Genomic DNA, 10,158 nt, shown 5'->3' with positions numbered 1-10,158 from the left:
AGGCGGAGATAGGGGAGAATAGGATTTGGCGGCATCCGCGGGCCTACAGCAGAGTCCATTAAATGGGGGGAGCAGCAATCCTATGCAAGCCGCCAGCCCCCACTTTAGCCTCCAGGCTACCCTTGCAGAACCCCTCCGGGCCTGACTATCCATGTGGCCAGGCGGATGCCAGGCTTCCGAGCCCTTGCGGTCCTGGTCTTGACCCTGCTCCTGCTCACTCAACCTGCTTCCCCCATCCCTCGTTGCCTTGGATGGTTCCTCCCTTCACGCTAGGGCTGCTTCTGGGTTTAAGTGTTTGAATGTGCGCACTGCCCCGAGTGTGCAGGTCCGTTTTGTCTCAAGCTCTCATGGCACATAACTAGGGGGCGGGGGGGGTGTGGGGGGGAGGGGGTCTTCTGGACGGAATACCTGTCTCAGCCTCCAGAGTGCTGGAATTAGAGGTATGGATTACCATGCTTGGCTAGTTACGTGAAACATAGATCTAAACTCATAAAATGTTTTTGGCATCATCACCATCATTATCATTATTATTATTGATGAGGTCCCACTATGTAATCTCGTCCGGCCTGGAACTTGATATCTAGGCTGGGCTCTGCCTCACCAGTGTTGGTGCCACCGCCTGGCTCGGTTACTTTTTTAATACATACATGAACGTCCATCTTCATTTGCACCTAATGATAAGTGTCCGTGGCCCTTAATCCTCTGCGGCCATCTGTGGGTCTGTGGGACTCCTTTGCAGGACTCACTTTTGCCCGAACTGCAATCTTTTTTTTTTTTTTTTTTTTTTTTTTGAGACAGTTTCTCTGTGTAACAGTCCTGGCTGTATATTTAACAAGTGGTGCTGGCATAACTGGTTATCAACATGTAGAAGAATGAAAATAGACCCATATCTATCACCATGCACAAAACTCAAGTCCAAATGGCTCAAAGACCTCAACATAAAGCCAGCCACACTGAACCTTATAGAAGAGAAAGTGGAAAGTACACTTGAATGCATTGGCACAGGAGACCACTTTCTAAACATAACCCCAGCAGCACAGACACTGAGAGAAACAATTAATAAATGGGACCTCCTGAAACTGAAAAGCTTCTGTAAAGCAAAGGACACGGTCAACAAGACAAAACGACAGCCTACAGAATGGGAAAAGATCTTCACTAACCCCACATCAGACAGAGGTCTGCTCTCCAAAATATACAAAGAACTCAAGAAACTGGACACCAAAAGATCATATAATCCAATTTAAAAAAAATAATGGAGTACAGACCTATACAGAGAACTCTCAACAGAGGAATCTAAAATGGCTAAAGACACTTAAGGAAATGTTCAACATCCTTAGCCATCAGAGAAATGCAAATCAAAACAACTCTGAGATTCCATCTTACACCTCTAAGAATGGCCAAGCTCAAAAACACTGATGACAACTTACTAGATAGGATGTGGGGTAAAGGGAACACTCCTATATTGCTGGTGGGAATGCGAGCTGGTACAGCCCCTTTGGATGTCAGTGTGGTGATTTCTCAGAAAATTGGGAAACAACCTTCCTCAAGACCCAGTAATACCACTTTGGGGTATATATCCAAAGGATGCTCAATCGTGCCACAAAGACGTGGATTCCTTTTGTCTGTCTCATTGGCACAGAAGCAGGTTTGGGCATTTGCAGAGCATTGTAAGCATCTGTTAAAATCACTATTAAATGCTAATGAGAAGTTCTGCAGGTTCTTACTGCTTCGCTCTCCTGCAAATAAGCAGAGCCTTTGGGGAGCGGGGCGATCTAATTCCCTAATTAGCAGCTGGTGGACTTTCTGCCGCTGCCTTATGTAAAAGACCTGTCAGTCAAACAGCCAGCTGGCCTGGATTCTGCCAGCACTAGCCGGCTAGAACACTCCACAGACACCTGGAGAAAACTAAGGATCACAGGATTGCTTTCCTGAAGGCACAGCTTTGGTGAGGGCTGTTGGAAAATCTGCTGTGCCAACTTATTGCTTATCAAGAAGCCTCCGTCTAGGCAGAGGGGGAACATGTCTCTTTGTGACCTAACAAAATAGGACCTTGATCGGTGCTAAGAGGCAAGGTAATGATTACTCCAAGCTCAAGTTTCAGTGTCTCTTGTAGGTGCTTGAGAGGCAAGACTGTGATTGGTCCAAAACAAATAGCTGAAGTTTGTCCAAAGCAAATGGCTATGGTTGGTCTTCGGTCCAAACACCCTTCTCAGGGTACTTAGTTCGGTTCACCTAGTGGGCTGGCCATGAGACTTCTGTGAGCCTCAGCTGATGCTGTAGGTCCTCCCAGCAGCTTCTCAACTGGAGGGTTTGGAGGTTTCTGTTGTGCTTGTTCTTTTCTCTTTTCAGTAGAGTTGGCAGAGTTAAGACGGAGGAAGCAATGCCAGGCGGTGATGGTGCACACTTTTAATCCCAGCACTCAGAAGGCTGTCGGGTATTCTGTGTTGCATGGGTTGGCCAAAGAGGTCATTCTAAGATGAATTCTTTAGGCCTGTGTGGCAGCAGGGAGGTCCAGCCTCTGATGGACTAAACCTTGAACGGCTGTGTAAAGCCTTATTTATTGATTGTTACACAAAGCTGTTTTTTCAGTGTTTTTTGGGCAAACAAGTCCCTCATACCAAAGCCTATGATCTAATCTACATGTCCTCCGAAGGAAAGAATCACACCCTGGTCACTTTAGTCCATATTGTGTTTGTAGTAGCCAACAGTCCAAGAGTTCCAGGTGTGCCAGAAGCATCTGTGACCAGAGTCTTGCAAAGGCTGCAAAGCGGCTGTAGAAAGACAGCTCTGTAAACCAGACAGCCGTCACTGGCTCCCACCAAGATTTATGTAAGCTGCTTATAGAAAGCAACTATTCTGTTCTAATGATTACCCTATCTACAGTGACTCTGTTAGATTCCTACAACAGGAGTCAGAGACAGGCAGATCTCTGTGAATTCAAGGCCAGCCCTGTCCACACAGAGAGCTCTAGGACAGCCAGGGCTACACAAAGAAACCCTGTCTCTGGGGGAGGAAAAAAGGACAGGGGCTGGAGAGATGGCTCAGGGATTAACAGCACTGGCTGCTTTTCCAAAGGTCCTGAGTTCAAGTCTCAGCAATCACATGGTGGCTCACAGCCATCTATAACAGTGAAGCATGATTAATAAAAGCTCAGGGTCAGAAACTGGGTTTCAACCTCAAGACCTAAAAAGCAAAACAGCCGGCCACTGGCTCTTACCTCAAACTCAGTCTGAAATGGTGATCCTGCCTCCTGGAATCTCAGAAGGAGACTGCATTTTGTTTTTTGTTTTTTGTTTTTGTTTTTCGAGACAGGGTTTCTCTGTGGTTTTGGAGCCTGTCCTGGAACTAGCTCTGTAGACCAGGCTGGTCTCGAACTCACAGAGATCCGCCTGCCTCTGCCTCCCAAGTGCTGGGATTAAAGGCGTGCGCCACCACCGCCCGGCCCGAGACTGCATTTGAGAACTGTATTCCCCCACTTTATAATCCTCTCGGAGGGCTGGGATCAAAGGTGTGCACCGCCCAGTTTCTATGGCAACTAGTGTGGCTATGGGGATTAAAGGTCTGTGTCATTATGGCTACTGAGATTAAAGGTGTGTGTCATTGTGGCTACTGTGTGTCATTATAATCTGGTCTGTAAGGCTAACCTGCGAACTGTTTTACTCTCAGATCTTAGGCAATATAAAAAAATTTGGATACAATATACAAAAGTAAAACCAATGTAAAACATTTAAAACTAATAGTTGCTGACTGAGAACCCAAGGTCAATGGCACTGGGTTTTGATCCTACTGCATGTACTGGCTTTGTGGGAGCCTAGTCTGTTTGGATGCTCACCTTCCTAGACCTGGATGGAGGGGGAGGACCTTGGACTTCCCACAGGGCAGAGAACCCTGACTTCTCTTAGGGCTGGAGAGGGAGGGGGAGGGGAAGGGAAATGGGAGGAGGGGAGGAGGTGGAATTTTTAAATTAAAAATAAATAAATAAATAAATAAAAAAAATAATAGTTGCTTTTAAAAGGTAGACAATAATCTACCTTTCTATCTTATTATATCTGTATCCTCCCTTTTTCTTTTCAGAGTAGATTCAATCATCTACTTTTCATTTATTTATTTATTTATTTATTTATTTATTTATTTATTTATTTATTATGTATACAATATTCTGTCTGTGTGTAAGCCTACAGGCCAGAAGAGGGCACCAGACCCCATTACAGATGGTTGTGAGCCACCATGTGGTTGCTGGGGATTGAACTCAGGACCTCTAGGAAGAGAGGCAATGCTCTTAACCTCTGAGTCATCTCTCCAGACCAATCATCTACTTTTCTATAATATCATATTTATATCCCCTTTTTGCTTTTCCTTTCCTTTCTTTCTTTTTTCTTTTTATTATTATTATTATTTTATTACTTAAAAAAAGTACCAATTCCGCCGGGCGGTGGTGGCGCACGCCTTTAATCCCAGCACTCGGGAGGCAGAGGCAGGCGGATCTCTGTGAGTTCGAGGCCAGCCTGGTCTACAAGAGCTAGTTCCAGGACAGGAAACAAAAGCTACGGAAGAAACCCTGTCTCGAAAAACCAAAAAAAAAAAAAAAATACCAATTCCAAATCCCACTCCCTCCCCTCCTCCCACTTCCCTCCCACTCCCTCCACAGACCCTCCCACCCCACTCCCCTCCAGTCTTAAGAGAGGGCCATGTACCCCACCCTGTGGAAAGTCCAAGGCCCTCCCTACTACATCTAGGTTGATCAAGGCTTACATCCAAAGGATCCCAAGGAGCCAGTACAAGCCTTAGAGACAAATCCCAGTGTCACTGTCAGTGGCCCCTCAGTCTGCCCCAACTGTCAACCCCCTTCAGAGCTGACTCCCAGTCCAGTTGGAGTTGGTGAACTCAAGCAAACTGTCTCAGTGGATGACCCCCTCATGGTCTTGAATTCCTTGCTCATACTCCCACTCCTTCCACTCTTCAACTGGATTTTGGGAGCTCAGTCCAGTGCTCTGATGTGGGTCACTGCCTCTCTGTCTGTCTGTCTGTCTGTCTGTCTCTCTCTCTCTCTCTCTCTCTCTCTCGACAGAGTTATGGTTGTTTTTTTCAAAACAAAAATCTTGAATCTAATTTTTTTTGTTTAGCTTTCTTCCTGACCATTATCCATAACAACTTGTAACCAATACATTAAACAAAAACAAACATCCATATTCCATTTTTTGAGAATGTGGGTGTAGTTTTCTAGGCTGTTTCATGCTGATTCCTTACTGGAATATTCTGTGAAGCTTTATCATTTCAGCCAGCCTTTTTTTTTTTTTTTTTTTTTGCTTTGTTTTTTTTTTTTTCGTTTTTTTGAGACAGGGTTTCTCCATGACTTTGGAGCCTGTTGTCCTGGAACTAGCTCATGTAGACTAGGCTGGACTCAAATTCACAGAGATCCACCTGCCTCTGCCTCCCCTCCTGAGTGCTGGGATTAAAGGCCAGCACCACCACTGCTTGGCTCAGCCAGCAGTCTTGAAGCTGTTCTGGATGTAGAACTCAGAGGAAACTGCAGCAAATGCACTCTCAAATGTTAGGTCATCTGAGTCATTTGTACTTACTGGAGATTTTTTTCAGGTGGTCTTCCTTGATCAAACCTTATATTTCTTTTCTTTTTTTTTTTTTTTTGGTTTTTGAGACAGGGTTTCTCTGTGGTTTTGGAGCCTGTCCTGGAACTAGCTCTTGTAGACCAGGCTGGTCTCGAACCCACAGAGATCCGCCTGCCTCTGCCTCCCGAGTGCTGGGATTAAAGGTGTGCGCCACCACCGCCTGGCTAAACCTTATATTTCTTAAGAATGAATCCACAGACTCTCATTTCCTGTGGAAACAAAAGCAAAATCTCTTCTCCAAAGTAAGATACATTTTGACGTAAATTTTGAAGTCAAGGCATTTTCAAAATATACATGTTGGATTAATCCAGCAGCATTTATAATCAAATGTCTTTTAGCACCTGTTACTCCTTCCTCAGCAGCCAAACAATTCAAAGACAACACAATAACATATAGCATCCAGATTCTCTGTGCATTTTCCATCTTTACATGGAAGCTAAGCCAGAGCAGATGGGAGTTAGGAGTGCTAGTTTTTCTCCAGAACCCAGGTGGCTAGGTTTGGGTCCAACTCCTAAAGCTGGAATTCCAATCCCAACTCTAACCTGGGTTGCTGGCTAAAAAAACCTCGGGCAAACGGCATCTTCATGAATTCGTACCCCAAAATGTTAGGTGCCAAATAAAGCTCAATTAATAGAATCTCAGCGTCAGATATTGGGGTTCAGCCTGGTTTTGTGTCCTGCTTGTCTCAGGATCTGATGCCCTCTTCCGGCATGTGGGAATGCAGAGCACTCATGCATAAAATATAAATAAATAAGATTAGAAAAAAAAATGGTTTTCACAGATGCTGACTTGTGTCCCCAGGGCCCACACTTGTCTAGTGTCCCAAGAAGAGCTGGGTTTCTCTCATCTGTCTTGCTTCTAACTGGCAGTCATTAGGTGCCCTATGATCAGCTCCACTCCCCAGCAGAACACAGGACTGGCCCTACCTTGTTCAAAAGCCATACTAAAGCTCCAAGGACCTTGAACTCATTATGTTAATAGCACACCTATAGGTGCCAGTACAGATCCAGGAATAAATAAATTGGGGGGGGGGAGGTGCTACCCTGATTCTTGGAAACTTTCTCCATGAAAAGTGTTCATGATGTAACACAGTGGTAGAATTTTTATCTAGCATGATGGAGATCCTGGGCTCAATCCCCAGTAGTGTATCCTCTCCCCATAATAAAATGACAGAAAAGAAAGCTCTGAGGTGAGATTGCACACACCACCCCTTGTAACATAACCCTAACAAGTCTGCACCGCAGTGCTGAGGGAGAAGGGGCCTCATCAGACAAACCATCTGGGCTGCTTCCAGAACTGCTTGATTATTTGTGGATGGTATTGCATAGAGAAAGATCCTGAAAAATTGGTTAGCAATGTTAGTGTGGAAATATTCCTAGCCTGTGGGTACACTGTGCACCTGAACATAGAAAAGCAGAAACAGAACATTAGAGGGCTGGGTGGACATACCTCAGTGAAAGAGCTTGTTCAAAATCTGGAATTCTATCTCTACTACAAAAACAAACAAAAATGTTAAAAAAGTGGCTGGGGGGCCGGGTGGTGTTGGTGCATGCCTTTAATTCCAGCACTCAGGAGGCAGAGGCAGGCAGATCTCTGTGAGTTCGAGGCCAGCCTGGTCTACAAGAGCTAGTTCCAGGACAGGCAGGGCTGTTACACAGAGAAACCCTGTCTCGAAGAACCAACCAACCAACCAACCAACCAACCAACCAACCAACCAACCAACAAAGTAGCTGGGCAGAAGTGGCACATGCCTTTAGGCCCAGCACTTGAGAGGCAGAGGCAGCCTGGTCTACAAAGAGAATTCCAGGACAGGCAGGGCTACACAGAGAAACCCTATCTCAGAAAGGAAAGAAAGAAAACAAAGGGGAAATAATTTTCCCCAAAATTTATTATGGTTGGCAAGTACTGTATCATTGAGCTACACTTCATTCAAATCTTTACTATGAGAATCTGTAAAGACACAGAAAAGCTTGAGTAACTGTAGAACAAGCAGCCATACGTACCTGCATTCTGCAGTTCTCAACATTTACATTCTCCTTATTGGAACAATTGTCTTTCTATCCATTCTACCTAGCTACCTTTTTATCTTATAAGATTTATTTTTATTATTTTTAATTATGTGTATGTGTATGTATGTTCAAATGAGTGCAGGTGCTCTCAAAGATCCAAGGAGGATTGATTATTTTTTTATTTTTCCTTTTTTAAAATCTTTATCTATTATGTACAGTGTTCTGTCTGCATGTACACCTGCAGGCCAGAAGAGGGCACCAGATCTCATTACAGAGGGTTGTGAGCCACCATGTGGTTGCTGAGAATTGAACTCAGGACCTCTGGAAGAGCAGTCAGTGCTCTTAACCTCTGAGCCATCTCTCCAGCCCCCAAGGAGGAATTAAATCCCCCCCCCCGGAACTGGAGTTAAGGTAGTTGTGAACTTTATGAGGCAGGAGCTGGAAATCAACTCCAGTTCTCTGCAAGAGCAATGCAAGCTCCCAACAGGTTATTTATCTCAGGACCATCTTTTTTGTTTTTTAAGAAAGATTTATTTATTATGTATACAATGTTCTGCCTGTGTGTATGCCTGCAGGCCAAAAGAGGCACTAAATTTCATTACAGATGGTTGTGAGCCAAAATGTGGTTGCTGGGAATTGAACTCAGGACCTCTGGAAGTGCAGCCAATGCTCTTAACCTCTGAGCCACCTCTCCAGCCCTCAGCCCCATCTTTTTTTTTTTTTAAAAAAAAATATTTATATGTTTTGTGTGCATGTGTGTGTTCTCATTGTATACAATTTTACTATGTTAGAGTTAAAACCTTGCCTATTTAATTAGACAAAAGGGAGAAATGTTGTAAAATATTTGTTCATGTTGTGAAAATGTTTATATTATGCCTCTGACTAAGATGCCTTCTGACTCGCTTAATAAAGAGCTAAATGGCCAACAGCTAGGCAGGAGAGATAGGCGGGACTTCCAGGGAAAGAGAGGACTAGAAGAAGAGGAGGAATCTAGGCGCACAGATTGTCGCCAGCAGACTCAGAGCAAGTTGGATGTGCTGTACTAAGAGAAAGGTAACTGAGCTCCGCGATGGAATGCAAACAAATATAAATGGATCAGTTTGTTATAGGAGCCAGTTCAGAGCAAGCCTGAGCTAAGACCTAACCTTCATAATTCAAACGAGTCTCTTTGTCATTATTTGTGAGATCGTAGTCAAAAGAAAAATCTGTCTACTTACGGCACCCAATGTGGGGCATATAAATTCACATGGGGCCGAAGACAGCTTTAAAAAAAAGTTCCGATCACTTGAATGGGGCTTAAGAACAAAGGGCAGCATGCTAATCAGTGGTGGAGACTAACTGGGGCTGGCCTCGAACTCAGAGATCCGCCTGCCTCTGCCACCCCAGTTCTGGGATTAAAGGCGTGCGCCACCATTGCCCAGCTGTCAATCATTCTTATTTTTAGCCTGATCTGATGAGACCTAGTAAAGAAGCTCATTCCAACATAACATTCTCCCTTAATTTTTATTTATGAGGAGTGTCTTTTAATGTCATGCAGTGGTCTTTCTATTTATGCCTCTTCTGGGTCTTGAAAGTATATAAAATATACAAGTATATAGGAATAGCTTCCCGGAAGTGGAGTTGTTAGTTGGGTTTGATGGCTCAAGTATATGGTCCTAGCTCAAGTTCTGTTGTGAGGAAAAAGGACCTCGAGTACCTGGGCTACATAATCAAAATTAAAAAAAAATTGTTCTGATTACGTGCATTTGGGTGTGGGTATGTGCGTGTGCTAGTCGAGGCCAGAAGAGGGCGTCAGATCCCCTGAGGTTGGAGTTACAAGCAGCTGATGGATGAGCTAAATGGGTGCTGGGAATAGAGCTGACCCCTCAGCAAGAGCTTTCCATGCTCTGAGCCATCTCTCTGGTCCCCACAGCCAAGGTGCACAAAAACAGATACAGGACTGTTAGCAGAGGCAGACCAAGAATCAAGACTGGCATTTGCCCTGGAACTGCCCAGGGCTGGCTCATGCGTGTTAAGTGCCAAATTGTCAAGGTGTAGATGTTGAGACTGACGGCTAGGCTCCTATATCCCTGAGCAGAGATAGGAAGATTAAACAAGAAAATTTTGTCACTGTAAAACGTTCTTTCTTTTTCTTTCTCTCTCTCTCGTTTTTTTTTTTTTTTTTGGGTGGGGGGGAGTTGTTTTGTTGTGTTAGAATGTAATAATCCTTTCTTAACAAGTAACAAGTTACATCCCCAATCCCCCAGTCTTGGTTTTCGTTTGTTTTGTTTTGACAAACTCTCACAATGTAGCTCAGGTTGCCCTTAAATTTAGGGCAATCCTCCTCTCTCACCCTCCCCCTCCCTCCGCCGAAAGCTGGGATTCTAGGCTTGAGTCACCACTCTCAACCAACAAACAGTTGGCTTTGTTGACACGCTCCCTCTCCCGAATACTACCGCTCCCGGACGGGCGTGCAAGGCGGTGTCAGCACTGCCACTCGCCTCCCGCTAGCTGCCCCGGCGCTTCGGGGCGTGGCCCGTCAG

The sequence above is a fragment of the Chionomys nivalis genome, chromosome 7 (assembly GCF_950005125.1).
Source record: "Chionomys nivalis chromosome 7, mChiNiv1.1, whole genome shotgun sequence".
NCBI lineage: Eukaryota > Metazoa > Chordata > Mammalia > Rodentia > Cricetidae > Chionomys > Chionomys nivalis.
Note: the sequence above shows the minus strand (reverse complement) of the source record.